A 25,545-nucleotide genomic window follows, 5' to 3' on the forward strand; every position below is an offset into this window, starting at 1 on the left:
CATCTGTATCTGCACACTTCATGGCATAAAAAACATTAAAGGTTATCTGCTGGTCATTAACTCTCATTGTTAATTCACCTTTTTGGTACATCAATTAATGTTCTACCAATGGCTAGACCTTCCCAAATCTCAATTTCCTGAAAACAGACATAGACACTAAATTTATGCTTACACCTGAATCATATAAGGCCTTGCCTACATAATAATTCCAATTGAGCAATGAATAGTAAAACTCTTTGGGTCCTTCAATTTTACTGGCAATTTGTTCATCAACATTGTTGTGCACCCTTCTATGAGAGCAATAGTTTCAAATTTCCTTAGTTTGTGCTTCTTTAAGAATATGTCCTTCATGAACTTTATGTAATTGGGCATTTGGTCCAATGCTTCCACCAATGGTATGTTGATATGAAGTTTCTTCAGGACATCTAAGAATTTTTTGAATTGAAGATCTTGCTTCAACTTCTCGAATCGCTGAGGAAAATGTGGCAGTGGCCTTCGTTCAACTTGTGAGGTTGTTTTGCCATGGCATTCTTATTGGCAACACGAGCTGATTCTGCTTCAACATTTTTTTGTTTACTCTTCTCAATTGTAGATTTCTCCACTACTGGTTCTAAATTTGCTTTATGTGTGAATTCTGAACTATCTTCTTCAATAGCAGTATCATTAACAACTTCAGGTAGCTAAATACCACTTCTGAGTGTAATGGCCTTGCAATGTTCCTTCCCTTAAGATCTTGAATTTTTAGTATCACTCAATAATACTCCTTGCGGTCTTGAGCTTAATGTATTGGCAATTTGCCACACTTGGTTTGCTAAAGCTCTTAAAGATGTAGTTGGACTCTGTATTATAACATCATTCTTTGCCCTGTATTTCTTCAATAGAGCTTCCGTAGACGAAGATGATGATGAAATTTGCTAAAGATTTTGTTGTGGCATAGGTTGATTATATCCAGGTGGTACACTTGTGACATTTTTTCAGACAACATTATTGGAATTTCCCACTCTTTGATTACTCAAACTGAAATTAGGATGTTGTTTCCATCCTAGATTGTATGTATTAAAATATGGGTTATTGTTTCGATTGAAATTTCCTATGTAACATACTGAAGTTGGGTTCGATGGGCATTCACCAAAAACATGATCTTCCCCAAAATAAACACATGTCAATTTTGTTGCTTTCATTTCATGCACTACAACTGGTCTCTTCAATGTTTTAATCATATTAGTTAGGGATGATACCTGAGCTGTTAATGAAGTAATCGCTTCAAGATCCATAGCTCCAGCAACTCTTATTCCAGTACCCATTCTTGTAGTTGGATATTAATAATCATTGTTAACTATCCTTTCCAAAATTTCGTATGCCTCATTATATGATTTATCTAGCAAAGTCCCATTGGCAAATGCATCAACTATCATTCGTGTATGTGCATTCAGTCCATTATGAAACATTTCCATTTGCGTCCAATGTTGGAACCATGCATTGGGCATTTTCTAATCAATTCCTTGAGTCGCTCCCAAGCTTCATACAATGTCTCATCTTCAAATTGTCAAAAAGATGTAATATCGTTCCTCAATTTGGCATTCATGTTTGAAGAGTTGTATCATAACAAAAACCTTTGAAAAAGTTCATTCCAAGGTGCCAACGTTCCTGATGGCAAAGCATGAACCATGTCCGGCACTTCAATCACGATCCAACTTACTTAAAATTTTCAGAATTAAATCAAGTCTAAGGATATACTATGTATTCATCTATGTCCGGAGATTGCATGCATATGTTTAAAATAATCTAAATCGAATAAGACAATTGATCTATTCTAAATATCACCATGATTATCAAATATATCAAGATAGATCAAGTAATTCCAACCCAAATGAAATTCGCTCATGGGTTGGGATTTAAAATCCAAAATCAGAATAACATTCAACATATTCATTAACAGTATGGAAATCATAAAAATTAATTAACAGAATGAAGGTAGAACTGTAGGAAGCTTTCACCACTCCAGCTTTCACTTTGACATTGCTGAATTGTGTAGGATCCAAGGCTGATTGCTCGTCCCTTTCCTTGTGTCTCTGCTTTCCTTATAAGCTACTCTCCCTTTTCTTTGGATTTTTGACACGAAATTTCTACAAAGAAAATCGCTCTCCAAAATCCCCGTAAAAAACCTCATTTCTTTTATTTTCTCTTTCCTCTTTTATAGGGTAGGTCCCTCTCTCTCAGCACACACTTTTCTCCCTATTTTTTTGGTGGATTTATCTAGTACACGTTCAGCTGGCTGAGAGTGACAAGGACTGAGTGCCGCGTCAGCATTTTCTTAGAATTGCCATGGCATTTGTGTTGCCAATCCATCCAACCTTTTGCCATGGAAATATTTCACTTCTTTCATTCTCTTCCTCTTTTTTCTCTTTTTCTTCATCCTTCTTGCACCTGTTGCATACAACAACCAATTCCCTTCTTCCCAACAGTAAAAGTAACACGAAATGACATTTGAGGCACAATCCAAGCATTATTATACAATGTTCTAAAACTAACCCAAAAATGCAATTATATTTATTTAAGTACAGACATTTAGTCAAGCTTAGAGGTTCGAATATAGCTCTTTTCAAGAGTTATCACTAGGTTATCGACTTGTTGATTGATTAGAACTCTACTTCAATAATTAATTAGGTAAAACAATTAGATCTAGGCTAAAAGGAATTCGCATAGTCAAAAGAAGGAATAGGAAAAGCTGGTCTAGGAGCCTAGGAGGATATCTAGGTTTAGTTAAATTAATTTAGTTTCTTATTATTAATATCATCTTTCTTCTTGATTAACACTAAGAAGAAGAAATAGAAACTAAGAAATATCATCGTCATAAAAAGATGAGTTTGGGGTTTAGTATTAATTTAAGAAAATAGGAGAAAAAGAGTTGAAATATAATTATGACAAAAGAATTGAAGAGAAAATGGAAAACCTAGAAGAAAGGTGACTAACGTCGGTGGAGTAATGGTGATGCAACAGCAATAGTGGTCCGGTAGTGGTGTAGTGGTGGTGTGGTCAACTATGGGTGTTGGAAAGAGGAAGAACAGTGGAGAGAAAAGATGGTTTAAAGGCTAAAAATGAAAGAAAAAGGATGAAAAAGGGGAGAGAAAGGAAGAGGAAACGGTCAAAGGTGAAGAGGAGAAACAAAATGGAAGAAAAAAGTGGTTGGTGGCTACCTTACGTGGGATGGATGTCCAAGCTTGGTAACTAGGAAAAAATGAAAGCTTTGGGGACAATCGCATGAAAGGTGGATCAAGGGGAACAAGTGAAGTGAAAAGGGGGTAATAGGTGGAAGGTTGACTTCTTAAAGAAGGAAAGAAATCTTTTTCTATAAGGCAATTATAGTGGATGACAAAGGAGGGCTTGATCATGATTTAATAAGCCAAAATTTAAATAAAAAATGAGGATGTGGGAAATTGAACCTAGCATCTTAAGAAAATTATTTAAGCTCTTCACTAAACTACTACACTTACTTACTTAAAACTAATGCTATAATAAATGAAAATGTGGGGCGTAACAACTCTATCCTCCTGAAAATAAATTTCATCCTCGAAGTTTACCTTACGAATCTTTGGATTCCCAAGTAGCTTCTTTAGTCCCATGATTTCGCCATAAGACTTCTACCAATGGAATCTACTTTTTCCTTAGTACTCTAACCTCACGATCGGAAATCTGGACTAGCTCCTACTCAAAAGATAAATATGGTTTTATCTTGATCTCTTTAATCGAAACCACATGGGATAGGTCAGATTGATATTGCCTCAGCATAGAAACATGGAACACATCATGGATACGGTTCAGTTCTAGAGGTAATTCCAACTTACAACCCACTAGTCCAATCCTTTTAAGGATCCTATAAGGACAAATAGATCTCGGGATCAACTTGCCCTTTCAAACAAATATCAGTACCTTATTCCACGGTGATACCTTAAGAAATACTTGGTCTCCAAAATTAAACTCTATATCTTTCCTCCTTAAGTCAACGTAGGATTTCTATAGATCTGATGCTACTCCCAATCGATCCTGAATCAAATTAACAACATTCTTAGTTTCTTGTACTAAGTACAGACCCAATACCTTCTTTTCCCCCAACTTGGTCCAACAAAGAGGTGTCCAAAATTTGCGACCATATAGTGCTTCACAAGGAGCCATCTGAATGCTCGAATGAAAGCTGTTGTTATAGGCAAACTCTACTAGTGGCAAATGTTCTTCCCAACTACCTATAAAGTCAATTACACAACCCTCAACATATCCTCAAGAATCTGAATAACTTGTCCTGACTACCCATCAGACTATGTATGAACAGCTATGCTAAAATTTAACCGAGTACCTAGAGCCTTATGTAATTTCTTCCAAAATCGATATGTAAATAGAGGATCCCGATAAAAGATGATTGATATCAGTACTCTATAAAGTCTCACAATCTCAGAGATATACAAGTTTTCTAACTGATGTAGTGAATAATCAATATGGACAAGGAGAAAATGTGTTGACTTAGTCAATCTATCCACAATCACCCATATTGAATCCTTCTTAGTAGGAGTCAAAGGCAACCCACTAATGAAGTCCAAAGTCACACGTTCCCACTTCCATTAAGGAATTTGAATAGGATGTAACAAACTAGAGGGGGACTGATACTCAGCCTTAACTTTCTGGCATGTCAGACACTTAACCGCAAACTCTGTTACCTCTCGCTTAAGACCTGACCACCAATATTGTTCCCTCAGATCTCGGTACATTTTATTACCTCCAGGATACCTAGTGTAAGGGCTACTATGAGCTTCTCGAAGGATAGGCTGTCTCATATCCCAATCATCGAGCACATGGTATCTCCCATTATAACACAATAGCCATTCAAAATTGAACCCAAATTGTGTAGTTTTACCATCTTCAATCTATTTAATCCGAGTCCAAGGGGCACATTAAGAGGTTGTTTCAACCGAATCTCACCCACTAAGGTAGGTCTCACTTGCAACGCTACAAGAAAACCTCCATATCCAGTCAAACTCAACTTAGTGAACATTGCTCTCAAATCAACCATCGACTTCCGACTCAATGCATTAGCCACATAAATCATTTTTCTCGGATGATACTCAATGGTACAATCATAATCCTTGAGCAACTCTGTCCATCTCCGTTACCTTAAGTTTAACTCCTTTTGGGTTAGGAGATACTTAAGGCTCTTATGATTCATGTAAATAATATAATTCTCACCATATACATAGTGCCTCCAAATCTTAAGGGCGAAAACCGCAGTTGCCAGTTCAAAGTTGTGAGTTGGGTAATTACACTCGTGTTACTTAAGTTGTCTTGATGCATAGGCCACACTCTTACCATATTGCATCAATATGTAACCAAGACTGATATGAGAAGCATCACTATACACTACATAATCCTTCCCAGACTCAAGCTTAATCAGAATAGATGCTTGAGTTAACACAGACTTAAGTTTCTCAAAACTAGCTTGTTGCACATCAATCCACTTAAAAGGTGCACCCTTCCTCAATAGCTTAGTCATAGGTGTCGAGATTAGAGAAAATCCTTCCGCAAACCTTCTATAATATCCAACTAAACCAAGGAAACTCTGAATTTCAGTAACAATCTTAGGTTGCTTCTAGTCCAGACTAACCTCAATCTTCCTTGGATCAACATGAATACCCACAACTGATACCACATGACCCAAAAACATCACTTCAAAGAGCCAAAACTCGAACTTACACAGCTTAGCATAAAGCTTTTTCTCGTAGAAAATCTGTAGAACAACTCTCAAGTGCTCATCGTGCTCAAATTCAAACTTTGAGTAGATCAAAATGTTGTCAATAAAGGCAACAACAAATTGATGAAGATAAGGCTTGAAAACTCGATTCATAAGGTCCATAAAAGCAACCGTATCATTCGTAAGATCGAAGGGCATCACTTGTAACTCATAGTGACCATACTGAGTCCTGAATGCAGTCTTAGGCACATCAGTTTCCTTCACTTTAAACTGATAGTATCCGAACCTGAAATCAATCTTGGAGAACACCTTAACACCTCTAAACTGATCGAAAAAATCATTTATCCTCGGTAACAGATACTTGTTCTTCACGATCAACTTGTTTAGCTGACGGTAATCAATGTAGAGCCTCATAGATCTATCCCTCTTCTTTACAAATAATATTGGAGCTCCCCATGGTGACACACTCGATCTTATCAATCCATGATCCAGAGGTTTTTGAAACTGTACCTTAAGCTCCATAACCTCCTTAGGTGCCATGAGGTAGGAGCGATGGATACTAGAGTCGTCCGAGGCAATAAATCTATCCCAAACTCAACCTCACACGCTAGAGGTAATCCAGATACCTTTTATGGAAAAACGTCAGGAAATCCCCTCTCTGTACAAATATTCTCCACAACTGATTCACTAACACTTGTATCCTAAATATAAGCTAGATAAGCCTCACATCCCTTATGAACCAACTTCTAAGCCACTAAAGTAGAGATCACATTGGAGAAGTAATCTCTACGCTCTCCAACCATCACTATTTCCTTACCAATAGATGTCTTTAGAGTGACCCTCTTTGAAGCTCAATCCAAACTGACTTGGTGTTTCACCAAAGAGCCCTTACCTAGAATAAGTTCAAATTCTTCGAAGGGAAACTTCATTAAGTCAGTCGAAAATATTTCTCCTTGAATTTCTACCGGGCATCTCTTATAGACTTTGTTCACAATAACAAATTTTCCTAGGGGACTAATTACAGTCATGTCACTAACAGTTTCTTTTACTCCAATCCCAAATTTATCAGCCATTAAACAAGAAACATACAAATTTGTTGAACCAATATCAATCAAAGCGAAGTACTGAACATAATTAATTATAAAAGTACCTGTTATGACATCAGTTGCATCATGATCCTCTCTACGTCTAGCTGCATACACAAGTGCAGGTTGTCTTGCATCAGCTCGATTAGCACCCTGACTTGGTGCTCGCTATCTTTGTGCAACATTACCTCCTCTATTCTGACTCTGACTCCTCTGAGGTTACTGCCTAGCTCTCTAATCCTATGCTCTGTTCTACATTGGGGCTTGCATTTATTCTGTACATTGTGGACAATCCTTATTCTTATGGTCCAAAGACCCACATCTCGGACATGCGCCTAAACTTCTCCAACAGTTAACAGGAATCCTCCGACCATAGGTAGCACGGTTCTAAATTTTACCACCATTTCCAAAAGTCACAACATTCTATAAGGGTCTATCATATTTAACCCACTCAATGGATTGCGGAGCTTGAGTAGTAGGGTTAGTATCTATCTTAGAAGGGACTCTAGCTTTATCCTTCCTCTCGCGTTCCACACGCTTAATCTCCTCGACAATCTTGGTTTTCTCCATCAATGTTTCGGAAACCCTTTCTTGATGTAGGGCTACAAAAACCATCAATTCATACCTCAATCTATTCTCAAACCTGGCGCCCTTATTCTCCTCAGTCGAAACCATCCCCTGGCCATAACGGCTAAGCCTTAAGAATTCAGTCTCATATTTGGCCACGAATTTGTCTCCTTACCTAAGCTCAATGAATTCCAACCTCTGAGCCTCAACATATTTGGTACCCATGTCTTTATTCTAGAAGGCATCCGGAAAGTAACCCCATGTCAGCCTTTCCACCTAGGTACTTCTCATAATGGCTTGCCACCAGCGGTAAGCATCATCTCTCAGTAACAATACAATAACTTTTAATTTCTGCCTGGAGGTACACTCCCGATCATCCAAAATTCTCTTCGTAACCTCTAGTTAGTATTCTGCTATGGTGTTGGTCATCCCAGCAACGCCCCTAAATAACTCGACTCCATTAGTTTGAAGCCTCTCCGCAATAGTTCCACGACTACTCGACCTAGATTGGGCTCCATCCACTCACTGTAGCATCCTAAGCATGGCTTACAATACAACATCGTTAGCAGGCTTGTGATGGTTGTCATCAGCAGTAGGTGTGTGCTTGACATGGTTAGCCACTAGCTCAAGAGTGTACACTTGAGATGCAAACGAATCAACTTAGGTCTCATGACCTTGCTCTCCAAGAGCTCTTAAACCTTGGGTTCGCGCTTCACATGAGTTCATTTTGCTAACATATTTTATATGTTTTATGTGATTATCTCATAATTTAGAAATGAGTTTTCGATATCAATCTTGAATGTTTTCAACCTAATAGTTTAGTCACAGTTTCACTCATTACAGTTTCACAGTTTATAGTCTTAGTATAAAATAAATACTTATCTTAGACCGGCTTCAGAGTCTTAAATTTTTGAAGAAAAAAATAGCTTTTTTAAAAATAAATTTTATCTATGGTACAAATTTTTCCCAAAATACCCCTTATTAAAATTTGCATGCAAACTTTTAAGAAAAACCACAGTCCGAATTTTGAATTGGGTTCTAATACCACTAAATGTAACCTCCAAAACTTGGCCTAGACATTATGGTCGAATCTTGAAGATTACATTGGCCATTGAGTTGGCACAGAAAAATGATTTAATTCTTTCTTAGAAATCGTAGCATTTTTTATTTGCTTGAGAAAACTAAAAATAATCTCATTAAACTACTTTGGAATTACAACATCAATAATTGATTATTAAAAAAAAACTACATTCGAACATATGAAGAAAGTGTGTTGATTTTAAAATATTGTAGCGAAATTTGTTAAAAATTATTCGTTTTGCGAAAAATCGATATTTAGTTTATTCCATTAAAACATTACTTATTTGAATAAATAATTTTTAGTCTTGAAAAAAACATACTTTTAAGTTGAATATAAAGTCACTTTATTGAAATAGTATTTATATTGAAAAATCAATATATCATGTTAATATCAATGAATTCTTGTAAAAATTATTTTTGACTTAAATCATGCAGAAATTATCCAAAAGTTCCCAAAATAATGTCTCGTGCTATAGTTAGGAAAATAATAATAAAATTCTCCAAATACTAGAATAATAGAACAAAAAATGTTTATTCGAAATTCATCCGAGTACTCCTTCATCAGCTACATCCATGTTTAAGCTCAGGGATTATCTGAAGTATCAGAAAACTAAAGGTGAGCTATTTAAGCCCAGTGTGAGTACTAACTTAAATAGCAACAGAATTTAAGACATACATTTCATAAACATAGCAGAATTTATAGATCAATACAAATTCACAGATAATTGTATGCGTAAGGATGTCAATGCAGAGCTTTTCAGAAATCAGTGGAAGGTTTTTCAGAAAAGTTTCTACCCAAATCCGCTACACACCATAAAAGAGTTTTGTAAAACTCGTCCACCAGAAAACACAACACAATGTGGACCAGCCACTAGATATTGTAGACAAGATGCGAGATACAAATATATGTGGACAAGCCATCAGAATTGTAGATAAACTATCAGAAAATATGGTTAAACCACCAGAATGTGTAGATCATTAACTGCCAGAATCTTCCTCCTTCAATATTGTCCCAACACCATGCATGTGATATGACATACTGATATAAAAATTTCGATGGGCATGCTGAACATGCGAATCAAGACAAAACACATATTCATGATTTTTCATGATGTCAAATTTTTAGTTAATCAGACATTGCCATAAAATCACATGACATGAGTATTAGAACATGTATATAAAATTTCATCCATCAATACATCACACAAACATATTCAACATATCACAGATTTAACAGTTTTGAACACTTACTTGGGTATCATCCTTTCAAAGGATCTATCATCCACTTTGAATACTTAATATATTCGCATACAACCATATTTTCAGAGTGTTAATAATAAAAATCAATATTAAATTTTTTAATCAATTAATTATAAAATTTCGTATTATGTGAAACTGACACTTGAACTTAGTAGATCCAATGCAACACTAGACTCTTTCAAACACCCACACTTGGATCTAACGAGGTTAATCACAGATATGAGTATAAAATGACGATCCATTATTAAAATTTTATTTTAATTATTATTTTGATAAGAAATATTTAATCAAGGTTCCCAACTCCACACTTACACTATTACGAGTAGATTTGGAGTCGTGATTCACTTCCAAAGTTAGGGATGATCCGAGATGATAACAATTGGTCCTTCAACAAACGAATAGTACATGAGATGTTAGAATTGAAGAAAAAATTATATCTAATATCATTACAATATTCGAAAATTAAATAAAAGAATGGGAAAGAAATGATGATCAACCCAAATCATCCATTACGTATGTTGATATAATCAGATTAGAGGGATTTACAATTCACTAGGGTTTTAACTTGAAGAAGAAATAGAAACTAAGAAAAATCATCATCATTAAAAATAAAAAGATAAGTTTGGGGTTTAGTATCAATTTAAGAAAAGAAGAGAAAATGAGTTGAAATATAATTATGACTAAATAATTGAAGAGAAAATGGAAAACCTAGAAGAAAGTTGACTAATGAAGGTGGAGTTGTGGCGACGCGACGACAACGGTGGTTTGATAGTGGTGTAGTAGTGGTGAGGCGGTGGTGCGGTCAACTATGAGTGTTGGAAAGGAGAAGAAGAATTGATAGAAAATGTGGCTTAAAGGCTAGAAATAAAAGAAAAAGGATGTGAAATGGAGGAGCAAGGAGAAGGAAACGGTCAAAGGTGAGGGGGAAGAAACAAAATGAAAGAAAAAAATGGTTGGTGGCTGCCTTAGGTTGGATGGACATCCAAGCTTTATTATTGGGTGAAAATGGAAGCTTTGGGGGATAATGGCATGAAAAGTGGATCAAGGGGAACATGTGGAGTGAAAAAGGGGTTATAGGTGGAAAGTTGTCTCCTTAGAAAAGGAAAGAAATCCTTTCCTATAAGGCAATTGTAGTGGAAATCAAAGAGGGGTTTGACCATGATAGTCTTCCACGAAAGCAAAGTACTCTTTCACTATTTAGTGCGGATCCCCTCGCACTCGTTGTTTCACTTGGCGAACCCTCTTTGCCAACTCTTCATCTAAGGCTTGCTTCTCATTGATTTGTTGTGACACCATTTATTTCACTTGCAATTCTACGAGTAGTCCTCCATCATTTCTTATACTTAACTGTGTGAACAGAGCTCACAACTTACTCATAGACTTTCTACTTAAATCATCAGCTACCACATTTTCCTTTCCAAAGTGATACTCTATCACACATCCATAGTCTTTCACCAACTCTGTCTATCTTCTCTGCCATAAATTCAAATCATTCTATGTGAGAAAATATTTGAGACTTTTGTGATCTATACAGATGATACAGTTCTTTCCATACAAGAAGTATCTTCAAATCTTAAGTACGAACAACACTACTAATAAATCCAAGTCATGGGTTGGATAGTTACACTCATGAACCTTTAGTTGCTTGGAAGCATAGGCTACCGCATTCTCTTCATGCATCAACACGCATCCTAGCTCCATTTATGAGATGTCATTGTAAACCATAAATTTCTTCATTGGTTCTAGTTGAATCAACATAGGTGCTCTAGTGAGGATCTACTGAAGCTTGTCGAAGCTCTGTTGCCTTTCTTCTATCCATGTGAACTCCTCTATCTTCTGGAGTAACATTGTTAAGAGTGCTGCAATAGTGGCGAACCCCTCAATAAACCTGCGATAGAACCTTGTAAGCCTTAAAAAGCTTCGCACTTTAGTAAGGTTCTTTAGTGATCTCCACTCCAAAATGGCTTCTATTTTCTTTGGGTCTACATGAACCCCTTTTAGCAGAAACGATGTGCCCCAAAAACGCAACTTTCTTGAGCCAAAACTCACACTTGATGTACATCGCAAAAAATTTCTTTCTCTTAGGATTCACAGATGTGTGTTATGTTCTTCTTTTGTTTGCGAATACACCAGGATGTCGTCAATGAATACCACCACAGAGTGATCCAAGTATTCATGGAACACTCGATTCATCAGGTCCATAAAAGTAGCATGTATGTTTGTTAATCCAAATGGCAATACCAAAAATTGATAGTGTCCGTACCTCATTTTGAATGTTTTTTTCAACACATCGAACTCATTCACCTTAAGTTGGTAGTAACCAGACCTCAAGTCAATCTTTGAAAACACTATGACACCTCACAGCTAGTCAAACAAACCGTCAATTCTTGGCAATAGGTACTTGTTTTTGATAGTGAATTTATTCAATTGCCTGTAGTTGACATACATCATCATGCTACCATCGTCTTTTTTCACAAATAGCACTGGCAAACCCCAAGGTGATTGTCGCGTGTGAAATGATATGCAAATTGTGCAAGTATACACATCAAATCAAGTAAAAAGTTACAAGTGAGATCGTCTTCATAGAGATTAGAATGGTATAATTTGGTCAATTTATTAGAGTGAGGTATGATTAATGTTATGAAAAAAGTAATGATAAGAATGAAATGGTAATTTGAAGGTATAATAATGCGTGAAATAATAAAAAATGGTATGACATGACCAGACAAGAGTAATAATGCAATGGCAAATTTGAGAATATTCACATGAATAATATGCAAGTGAATAAGTAGACAACTAAAGAGATGCTATGGCAAAGATACTATGACAAATGATAGAGAGTCTACAATGTTGATTTGGAAGGTCGGGATTATTAAGAATCTGCCCTTACTAACAATAATACCTGGGCAAAACCATACTCAACATACTACTCAAAAGAGTTCTAAAATGCTCTGCTTCTTTTAAGAACAAGACCTCAAGTTACCTTTTCTTAAGTGATATATGTCTATAGGCCTTTACCATGGTAGCTTGCACTATTTTGTTTTCTTTCTATATGAACGCGACTCTATGTCTAGAGGCTACTACAAGTGTTCCGTCTAACACTCACTCATATCATTCAATTTCAATCTTATTAACCTAACCTTGTCAGATTTAAGTTAATTTAATGAACATGTTGTACATCCATCTATGTCTAAAGTTTGCAAACAAGTAATTTTATAAAAAAAACCATTGAATGAGACAAAGTATTAGAGCATATCCACGCTTCATTCATTAAAGAAAATAAGAGTTTTCATCAAGTAATCCCAACCCTTTGAGATCTAGCTCATGAGTTGGCAATTGGAATTCAAATCCAAAGTATCATTAAACATCGTTTCATTAAGTCAATTCACGAAGAGTAATCAATAAATAATGAAAGAACTTCGGGAAGATAGCTTCTGATTATCCAGCCAGCACTCCAGCGATGTAGTATCCTGTGGTGTCCGAGAGGGACTACCTTCGTCTACTTTTTCTACTCAGCCGCTACCCTCTATTTATTATTATTATTATTATTATCTTTTCACCCCTTCTAGGGTTTCTTTCTTTGGCTTTTATAATTGTTTTCCCTAGGGTAAATCCAACAACCCATGATTTTCTTCCCTCTTTTTCAGGTAGATACATGTAGCGCAAGTTCAACTGAGCCTAAAGCTAGTATACTTTGAGTGCTGACTGGACATCTTACCGGTATTGCCACGTTAGTTGTGTTGACAAACTATCCAACCCTTTGCCCCGTCAAACATTCACTCATTTACTTCCCGTTCCTCAACCTGTACCTGCCAATCCACCACCACACATAACCCTTCCACAAGCAATGAAAAATAACTAACGTTTCAGTACAATCCAAGCTCCTAATGTAATGCTAAAACAAGAAAAATACTAATGAAATGTCCTAAAATGAAACTAAATGTACCTAAGTACAAGCAATTAAATAGATCTAAAAGTATGAAATATAACTCTTTTCAAGAGGTATTACACACCCAAACTTGAGTTATTGCTTATCCTCAAGCAAAATATACATGAATGCATGAATGAAATTACCTTTGCCTACACACATAACCACATTGTACTGCCAGTCCATTGAAAGAATTATATATACTTTAATTCTCAGCAATCTTCCATCTCTCAGAACTTATTCGAGTTTTAAAGGTTTGATCAACAAAGGTAGTGTAGAAAATTGCTCCCTAAAAACAAAATTTCATAAGTACTCATGTGTGCTTAATAGCCATAGCAAACATCTCCCAATTTACTCAGTTTGCAACCTAAACTCAAGTTGTATAACATCATATAATGAACATTTTATTATCATAAACAAATCACATCGTAAATGATAACAACATCAACCAAAATCAAACATACGGAACCTTTTACGAGCCCTCAAGGCCCTAAAAAGACATTGGAAACAAATAGGGCTAAATTGAAAAAATATGAATTTTTTTGGAAAAAGCCAAAACTTTTCAAACTGCAGGGGCCATACAGCCATGTAGCCAGGCCGTGTGACTCACACAGCCAAGTGGCACACCCGTGTCTTAGGTCGTGTGGGTATTTGAAATAGGGACACACAGCTGAGTCCCAACCCGTGTTCGTACCCATGTAACTCACTGACTTGGGTCACACGGCCAAGCCACACACCCGTGTGCTAGGCTGTGTACCCTTCGAAATAACCCCACACGCCCGTGTGCCAGGCGGTGCTCTAGGCCATGTAACAACTTGACTTACAACATTTTGAAACTATCCATTCAATCAATATGCCAAAATGGCACCTCAATTTCAACAATCAAACTTTCCTAAACACCTAACCATTTCATTCATCAATTAAACTACTAATTGAACAATTTCAATATCACATTTGCCAAGATATTCATATACCAAAAATAAGCACAACAAGCACCATCTTAGGCCATTTTCACATCCTTCATACATCTTACCATTTTGACCTAAAACCAACCACATTCAAGCTACCAAATCTAGCCATTCACCACATCATAAACTACCTCAGTCCATGTCAAAAAATAATTCATAATAGACCATTATAAAAATCATTTCATTTCTATCATTTTAACCACCATCACATTAAAATAACAACCACATATAAAACCATATATATATTCATAATATCATACCAACTAGTTCATCATCCAAAATGACATATACAGAAGCCACACATAACGGCTAAATTCATCAAACAAGACACCTATACATGCCATTATAACAATGACTAAAAATCATCAAAATCTACCGATTTAACCGATGGATAGCGTGATGGATCTCCAACAAGCTTGCAACCCGTATGAGCCTCCGATTAACTAAAAACATAGGAGAAATGACACAAGTAAGCATATAATGCTTAGTAAGTTTGTAAATCATAAACAATTCTAACCATTTCATTATAAAAGCTTAAAGGCAATTAATGAACATATCCAACATTGCTTGGCACAAGCCTAAGCACCAACAACAATTCACATTAGTGATTAGTACACAACTTAGTCGAATTCATTACACAACAAGAGCTTCCTTATACTTTCCATATAAACATTCATACTATTATGAACATACGAGAAATATTTAATCATTATCATCTCATACCTTTCTCGTGCTTTCATGACAGTATAAATCGAAGCATATACTGATCCTTCCCTTTTTGTATACCCGTTGAACCACTAGAATAACATCTGATACTCGAGAATCTCTCACACTATGTGCTAACACGTGGTCGAAACCATTACTATCTCATATCTCATATAATTGCTCTCTCTCGAGCCATATGTAGGTCTGCTCACACAAGCTGTCAGTTAGGACGTAGCTACACAATGCTGCTCACACAAGCTGTCAAGTAACTGTAATACATGCCGAAAACTCAGCCACCGGTAGGACATACAAGACCATCACTCAAAACACAGTAACCCCTAATGACGTGTCATTTGCATCCTATATATTCCTAAAGTTCAAACGGGATCCGAAAGTTGCCAAAACTTCGTTGGATATTTCTGTAGAGTTGTAATATCAATATATATATCATAAAGCATTTAAATCAAACATAATTCAATGTTATTTAAATTAACAAACTTACATCAAACACAGACAAAGAAATACGATCGATTAATCTAATACTTCTTCCCCGATCTAAATTCGTACATTGCTTTTCTACATATGCACTAGCAAGAATTGGCTTGGGTGCTCAAAAGTGGTGATTTTCTTCTTTAGAAACTCGGCTAGGAGAAGATGGAAAAGGTAATTTGGTTTTATTTTACTTATTTTTGTTTATTTAATTATTAAATTACTTATATAACCTTACCTAATCCCATTAATGATGTCCAAACTTGTCTACTACTAACTTTAATGGTCTATTTATAACATAAGGACTCATACTTTAATGTTCTATAGCTATTAAATACCTTTAGCTACTAGAACTTAACTTTTACACTTTATATGCTTTAGTCCTTTTTACCAAATTGAGCATGCAAACAGTAAAATTTCTTAACGATATTTTTGTACGATGCTACTATCATGTTATAGGAATTAAAATAATAATAAACTAATTTTTTTGACATCAGATTTGTAGTCCCGAAACCACTATTCTGATTTCACTAAAAACAGGATGTTTCATTACTTTAAGCCTTCACAAAATATTTATTTGTAGTTGAGTTTTTTTCTCTTTTTCCTTTTTTAAGTACATTAGGGGATTTAGCATGTCACATAATTCTTTGACTTGATAATCACAATGGAGCATGCACTAAATTACCTAGTACTCAATCATGTTGCAGTTTAAATAAAACATCACTCTTGAAGCTAAGGCTTTCAACTTAGAAGATGGATGGACCAAACAACTACCTACTTAGCTACTCAGCCTATTACTATAGTTGAGTGCCCCTAATTTTCTATTCTCTATTACACACTCTTTCTTGAACTCACCTTTGTAGTCAACAGCATGATGGATCAAACAAAGTGGTCAAGAGTTACATGGCAATTCTAAGCATTGGAGTGCCTACTGTCCCTTATTTAAATAATGTTGTGGCAATGTGACTGATTTTGGCTTCAAAATTCTCTAATTTCATTGAAAGATGCTTGCTATAGTCCAAAAATAACTGAGGTTAAGACATCTCATTTTTAGGAGGTAATCTAGAAGCAACCTAACCTAAGCTAAATTCACCTAATCCCCTATCATATGTTCTACGTTTATTGAATAATTTAAGCTCATCATCGAACATCATAAGTAAAGCTTATACTCTGTATAGGTAAAACAATCCTTAGTAGTTATGTGGCAGTGGCAAAACAAATTTAACGAAACAAGAATGCACATACATACTAAATTTACACCTCAATGCATTTATAGATATGTAACAGAAAAACAAAAATATAGATATTTATAGAAAACGACATGGCAAAAGAAAGAAAATGCACGAGGTAGGAAAAAAACTTCCCTAGCTTAGATTGGAGTGTAGTTACTTTATTCGGCCCTACGAATGGATTTATGGGCATTGACTCTATAACGCAGCTTCCTCTTCATGGGGTTCATTTCGTCCCTATCCTTATCAGTTTTCGTGAGCTCATCAATAAGATGATCAATGTCACAGTCTTGTACAGTCGTGGAAGCGGGTGGGGTGGGTGGAAAAGGGTCCTTACCTTTAGTGGTGGCAGTAGTGGCAATTTCATCTTTTTCTTCTTCTTCCTCATCTCATTATTTAATGATGTTGTCTTTTTAAGCTCCTCAGCAACAATGTCCCTTTCATTGGAAATGGTTCCTAAATTCGCGAATTCTGCTCTAGGAGCAAGAGTTTGAGCTAGCTCCTCTACATCTTTCGGAATTGGGAGCAAAGAGTTAGGGAAGGTAGGGAATTCTAGCATCGACTTTGTAAAGTTCTTCTGCAGGGATCTGTTAAGAGCCAAATCTTTGCTCCTCACATAAGTCCAAAATTGAGCCTGCTACTCTTGGGCCTTGACCATCCCTTCAGCTAGTTGAAATTGTTGAATCTCAAAGAGGGAAATATTTCTCCCAGTTGCCTTCGAACTCTAATACACAACAAAGAAGCATATCTTTAAGTATCTAAATTACTCGCTCGGACTGACTATCTATCTGGGGATGAAATAAAATACTAAAATGTAACTGCGTACCAAGAGCTTCTTACAACTTGCTCTAAAATTGCGATGTAAACCACTGATCTCTATCTAAAATAAGAGAAATTAGCACCCCACGCAATCTAACAACTTCAGCAACGTATAACTCAACTATTCTTTCAAGGGAGTAATTTGTACATGTTAGAATAAAATGTGCTAACTTCATGAAATGATCAATGACAACCCAAATAGCATCTTTCTTTCTCAGAGATACGGGTAAACTTGATACGAAGTCCATAGTAACTCGCTCCCATTTCCATTTTGGTATCATCACTGGTTGTAACAAACCAAAAGGTACGCGCTATTAAGCTTTAACTTGCTAACATACTAAACATCTCCATACAAAGTCTGAAATCTCTCGCTTTATACCTGGCCACCAATACATCAGTTTCAAATCGTTGTACATTTTAGTGCTACCAGGGTGAATGGAAAAACTACCACAATAAGATTCACAAAAAATCTTCCAAATTAACTCTAAATCCCTCGGTACACAAACTCTACCTCTAAAAAGTAAGCAATCATCAGACCCAATTTGAAAATCTGAATCAGGAGTCGACTCGCAAAATTTATATTTAGCTAGCAACACATCATCGCATTTCTGAGCCTCACAAATCTGTTGTAAGAACAACGGCTGAGCTTTTAACTCAGCTAAAATTGAATCATCAACAGAAAATGAAAATCGTGTATTTAACAATCGCAAATCAAACAAAGATTTTCTACTCAGAGCATCAACCACTACATTTGCTTTTCCCGAATGATAATCAATAATCAAATCATAGTCTTTCAACAACTGGAGCCATCTGCACTGTCTCAGGTTCAAATCTTTCTGCGATATTAAATACTTCAAACTCTCATGATCTGTAAAAATGTGACATTTTTCGCCATATAAATGCTGTCACCTAATCTTCAATGAATACACAATTTCTGCCAACTCTAAATCATGTGTCGGGTAATTCTTTTCATGCGACTTTAACTGTCTGGAAGCATAAGTTATTACTTTACCTTCCTGCAACAAAACACAGCCTAAATCATTCAAATATGCATCGTTCAAAATCACAAACTCTTTACTCGATTCATATTTAATTAGAATTGATGCCTCAGTCAACAATGCCTTCAACTGGACGAAACTTTGTCAACATTTTTTTGACAATTCGAAATTCACATCTTTCTTAATAGTCGCGTCATCGGAGTAGCTTCCAAATCTTCTGTAACAACCAGCTAATCCCAGAACTTCTGACCTTATATAATTTTCTCGGTGGTTTCCAATCAACAACTGCTAAAATTTTACTCAGATCAACTCTGATGCCTTCGGTCGATTCTATATGTCCTAGAAATCCAACTTCTCGAAGCAAAATCTCATATTTGCTAAATTTGGAAAGCAATTGTTTATCATGTAAGGTTTGCAGCACAACTCTCAAATGTTCAGCATGCTCAGTCTCGTCTTGGGAATAAATCAAAATATCATTAATAAAAACTACAAAAAATCTGTCTAAATATGGCCTAAAGATTCTATTCATCAAATCCATAATACTATAGGTGCATTAGTTAAACCAAACAACATTACAAGGAATTCATAATGTCCATTCCTTGTCATGAATGTAGTTTTCGGCACATTTGAATCTTTAACCCACAACTGATAATAACCAGAACGTAAAAAAATCTTCAAAAATACCGTTGCACCTTTCAACTAATCAAATAAATTATCAATTCATGACAATGGATACTTATTCTTGACCGTAACCTTGTTGAGGTGACGATAATCATTACACAATCTCATTAATCTGTCTTTTTTCTTAACGAACAGAACTGGTGCACCCCAAGGCGAGAAACTAGGTTGAGCAAAATCTCTATCTGTTAACTCTTACAACTGAGCTTTCAACTTTGTTGGAGCCATTCTGCATGGTGCTATTGAAATCGGTGATGTTCCCGGTACTAATTCAATGGCAAATTTTACCTCTCTAATTGGTGGTAACTCGGGTAACTCTTCTGGAAAAACATCGAGATATTCACAAACCATATACACTGATTCAAGTTTCAACTCGGACACTTTAGAATCCAAAACATATGGAAGGTACGCTTTACAACCTTTTCTCACGTATTTCTGCGGTGACATAGCTGAAATAACGATAGAAAACTCACTCAAAACGTTTGATTCAGTCCGAAGTGTCTCACCATTCTGACATTTTAGCACAATAAGCTTTTGTCTAGAATTCACTATATCATTGTGCAAAGGCAACCAATCTATACCCAGAATCACGTCAAACTCGTCAAATGGAAAAAACATCAAATTGGCCTAAAAGATATAACCCCGAGTCATCAAAGGACAGTTCTTGCAAAGTTTATCAACTAACACATACTGACCTAGGGGGTTCGATACTTTAACCACAAATTCAATGAACTCAATAGGTAAATTCTTACTTGACACTAGATTCGTGCATACATACGAATGAGTTGATCCAAGATCAATCAAAGTAGTAACTTTAGTATCAAAGATAGAAAAAGTACCAGTAATAACATCTTGAGCAGAAGCTTCCTCACGCGCACAGATCACGTATGCTCTTGCTAGTGCTCGTGCCTCGAAACTCACAGTAGAGTTCTTAGTCGCACTACGGCTATTATCCACATTTCTAGGGTTCCTCGGTGGTCTCTCTCTCGCAACTGTATTACTCAATCGAACAGTCTGAATCTTGTATTTTTCAAGTAACTCAAGACAATCCTGAATAAAATGCTACTACAAATCACATCTAAAACAGGCTCCATCATTCATTCGGCATTCTCCAAAATGTCTTCGTCCATATCGTTGACAATCAGGCTTGTTGGCTTTAACATTGCCAACACTAGCTACTGATGTTGCTTGAGCTTTAGAACTCACGTGTTGCTTACCTCAATCTCTACTAGGATACACACTAAAGCAGCTGAATGATTATGGTACTCTTTTGATCTTTTTGACGATGAATGATACGATTTTCCAGTTGATCTCTTTCTTGAATCTTTAGCTTCAAATTTAGATTTTATTTTCTTTTTACTAAGCTCCTCGGCTTTATGTGCTCTGTCAACCAAAACAACGAATTCTTTCAACTCGAGAATCCCAACTAGAAGCTTTATGTCCTCGTTTAGTCCATTTACGAATCGTTTACACATAGCAAATTTGGTTGGAATGCATTCTCGGGCATCCTTGCTTAACCTGACGAATTCTCTTCCATATTCAAATACTACCATACGACCCTATTTAAGCTCAAGAAATTCTTTCCGCTTCTGATCAAGAAATCTCTGACTTATATATTTCTTCCTAAACCCGGTTTGGAAAAATTCACAGTCTACCCGCTCTCTCGGAACAACAGAAACCACAATATTCCACCATTGATTTTCATTAGAGATACGACACATTTAACACATTGGTGAACAAGATAACTGATCAAAACCTCGAATCATATTCTCTAACAAAAAATTAGCTCTTTCAGGATCATCATCAACAATAGCTCTAAATCCTTTAGCCCCATATTTACGGATTTTATCAACAGGTAGCTTACTCACGCGTAAAGGTTCTAAACCTTGAGGTCCAACGGGGACCGGTTGGGAAACAGGAGGGGGTGGAGGTCGTTGAGCAGCTGGATTTGTTCAAACAAACTCTGAAAACCACCCGTTCATCATTTGGAAGAAGACTTCCTTAGCCTCTCCTCCCCGACCCCCAGATATGGGCCTAGAACCAGATGACACTACTCCATGAATGGAGGCTGGCGTATTGCTTTCTACTTCATCAGAGTCAGCTCAGTTGGCATTCACAACTATACGAAAATATAATTCAAAACGTGTTAGGAGTTATCACACTATCACAGGTTATATAATGGCATGTTTATCCCGACTCACATACTTTACGTCCAGTCTGAGAATCAACTAAATCGTGGCTTTGATACCAATAAATGTAACACCCCTAGCCCGTATTCGTCGCCTGATTTGGGCTATGAAGTATTACCGGAGCATAACATCATATACTAAACATTTTATTATCATAAACAAATCACATCAAAAATGATACCGAAATTAACCAGAATCATACATATAGTCCCTTTTACGAGCCCTCAAGGCCCTAAAAAGACATTGGCAATGAATCAGGGCTAAATTAGAAACATATGAAAATTTTTTAAAAAAGGCAAAATTTTCAAACTGCAGGGGTCACACGGCCATGTGGCCAGGGCATGTAACTCACACGGCAAAGTGACACGCCCGTGTCATAGGCTGTGTGGGCATTCGAAATAGGGACACACGGCTGTGTCCCAGCCCATGTCTGTACGTATGTAACTCACTGGCTTAGGTCACACAGCCAAGCCACACGCCTGTCTGCTAGGTTGTGTACCCTTCGAAATAACCCCACACGCACGTGTGTCAGGCTGTGTTCTAGGCCGTGTAACAAACTGGCCTACAACCCTTTTAAAGCTACAGTAGACACACGGCCGTGTCGCCTAGCTGTGTGCCACACACGGCTGAGACGTACACCCGTTTTGCCTTTGTGGATGAAAAATATGCCATTTCCAAGCTATTTTTCTCACCCAATTTCAAACCTCATGCACAAGCCTATTGTACCTATAATCAAACAATCAAAACACACTTTACATATTCCTATTCAAGCTTACACAAGACAGAAACTATCTATTCAATCAATATGCCAAAATGGCACCTCAATTTCAACAATCAAACTTACCTAAACACCTAACCATTTCATTCATCAATTAAACTACTAATTGAACAATTTCAATATCACATTTGCCAAGATATTCATATACCAAAAATAAGCACAACAAGCACCATTTTGGGCCATTTTCACATCCTTCACACATCTTACCATTTTGACCTAAAACCAACCACATTCAAGCTACCAAATCTAGCCATTCACCGCATCATAAACTACCTCAATCCATGTCAAAAAATAATTCATAATAGACCATTATAAAAATCATTTCATTTCCATCATTTTAACCACCATCACATTAAAATAACAACCACACATAAATCCATATATATATATTCATAATATCATACCAACTAGTTCATCATCCAAAATGACATAAACAGAAGCCACACATAACGGCTAAATTCATCAAACAAGACACCTATACATGCCATTATAACAATGACTAAAAATCATCAAAATTTACCGATTTAACCGATGGATAGCGTGATGGATCTCCAACAAGCTTCCAACCCGTACGAGCCTCCGATTAACTAGAAACATAGGAGAAATGACACAAGTAAGCATATAATGCTTAGTAAGTTTGTAAATCATAAACAATACTAACCATTTCATTATAAAAGCTTAAAGGCAATTAATGAACATATCCAACATGGCTTGACACAAGCCTAAGCACCAACAATATTTCACATTAGTGATTAGAACACAACTTAGCCGAATTCATTACCCAACAAAGAGTTTCCTTATCCTTTCCATGTAAACATTCATACTATTATAAATATACTAGAAATCTTTAGTCACTATCATCTCATACCTTTCTCATGTTTTCATGACATTATAAATCGAAGCATATACTGATCCTTCCCTTTCTGTATACGTATTGAACCACAAGAATAATATTGGATACTCGAGAATCTCGCACACTATGTGCTAAAACGTGGTCGAAACCACTACTATCTCATATAATTGCTCTTTCTCGAGCCATAAGTGGGTCTTCTCACAGAAGCTGTCAGTCAGGACGTAGCTACACAGTGTTACTCACACAAGGTGTCAAGTAACCGTAACACATGCCAAAAACTCAGCCACCCATAAGACATAAAAGACCAGCACCCAAAACTCGGTAACCCCTAATGACATTTCATTTTTATCCTATATATCCTTAAGGTTCAAAACGGGATCCAAAAGTTGCCGAAACTTCATTGGATATTTCTGTAGAGTTGTAATATCAGTATATATAACATAAAGCATCTAAGTTGAACATAATTCAATGCTACTTAAATTAACAAACTTACCTCAAACACGAACGAAGAAATATGATCGATTAATCTAATACTTTTTCTTTTTCCCGATCTAAATCTGTATGTTGCTTTTCTTGATATACATTAGCTAGTGTTGGTCGAATGCTTGGATTCTCAAAAATGGTGATTTTCTTCCTTAGAAGTTCTGTGAGGAGAAGATAGACAAGGTAATTTGGTTTTATTTTACTTATTTTGTTTATTTAATTATTAAATTACTTATATAACCTTAACTAATCCCATTAATGATGTCCAAACTTGCCCACTACTAATTTTAATGGTCTAGTTACAACATAAGGACTCATACTTTAATGTTTTATAGCTATTAAATACCTTTAGCTATTAGAACTCAACTTTTGCACTTTACGCGTTTTAGTCCTTTTTACCAAATTAAGCATGTAAACGGTAAAATTTCTTAACAAAATTTTTATATGATGCTACTATAATACTATAGGCATTAAAATAATAATAAAATAATTTTTTTGACGTCAAATTTGGGGTCTTAAAACCACTATTTTGATTTCACTGGAAATGGGTTGTTACACTACTTTAAGCCTTCACGAAATATTTATTTGTATTTGAGTTTTTTCTCTTTTTCCTTTTTTTTAAGTATATTATGGGATTTAGCATGTCACACAATTCTTTGACTTGATAATCATAATGGAGCATGCACTAAATTACCTAGTAATCAATCATGCCACAATTTAAATAAAAAGTCACTCTTGAAGCTAAGGCTTTCAACTTAGAAGATGGATGGAGCAAACAACTACCTACTTAACTACTCAACCTGTTACTACAGTGGAGTGCCCCTAATTTTCTATTCTTTATTATACACTCTTGGAGTCAACAGCACGATGGAGCAAATAAAGTGGATCTACGTTACTTGGCAATTCTAAGCATTGGAGTGTCTACTGTCCCTTATTTAAATAATGTTGTGGCAATGTGACTAATTTGGCTTCAAAATTCTCTAATTTCATTGAAAGATGCTTGCTATAGTACAAAAATAACTGAGGTTAAGACATCCCATTTTTAGGAGGTAATCTGGAAGCAACCTAACCTAAGCTAAATTCACCTAATCCCCTATCACATGTTCTACGTTTATTGAATAATTTAAGTTCATCATCGAACATCATAAGTAAAGCTTTTACTCCGTATAGGTAAAACAATCCTTAGTAGTTATGTGGCAGTGGCAAAACAAATTTAATGAAACTAGAATACACGTACATACTAAATATAGAATGCAACCTAAATGCACAATACACCCCCAAACCTAAGGGATATATTGTCCTCAATGATTGTATAGATATGTAACAGAAAAATAAAAATATAGATATGTATAGAAAATGGCATGGCAAAAGAAAGAAAATGCATGAAGTAGGAAAAAAACTTCCCTAACTTAGATTGGAGTGTAGCTACTTCATTTGGTCCTACGAGTCGATTTATAGGCACTAACTTTATAATGCAGCTTCCTCTTCATGGAGTTCATTTCGTCCCTATCCTTATCAGTTTTCGTAAGCTCATCAATAAGATGATCGATGTCATGTTCTTGTACAGTCATGGAAGCTGGTGGGGTGGGTGGAAAAGGGTCTTTACCTTTCGTGGTGGTAGTAGTGGTAGTTTCATCTTTTTCTTCTTCTTCCTCATCTCATGATTTAATGACATCGTCTTTTAAGGCTCCTCAGCAAC

General features: G+C 36.1%; 1 non-coding gene across 1 annotated transcript; it reads left to right on the top strand.

Moving 5' to 3' along the window:
• The first annotated feature begins 1,469 nt into the window (after nucleotides 1-1,469).
• Nucleotides 1,470-1,576, top strand: LOC121218801 (small nucleolar RNA R71). Its single transcript, XR_005915278.1, has one exon. It is a non-coding gene; the product is annotated as a small nucleolar RNA R71 (small nucleolar RNA).
• The last annotated feature ends 23,969 nt before the right edge of the window (nucleotides 1,577-25,545 follow it).

The sequence above is a fragment of the Gossypium hirsutum genome, chromosome D06 (genome assembly GCF_007990345.1).
Source record: "Gossypium hirsutum isolate 1008001.06 chromosome D06, Gossypium_hirsutum_v2.1, whole genome shotgun sequence".
In the NCBI taxonomy this organism is placed as follows: domain Eukaryota; kingdom Viridiplantae; phylum Streptophyta; class Magnoliopsida; order Malvales; family Malvaceae; genus Gossypium; species Gossypium hirsutum.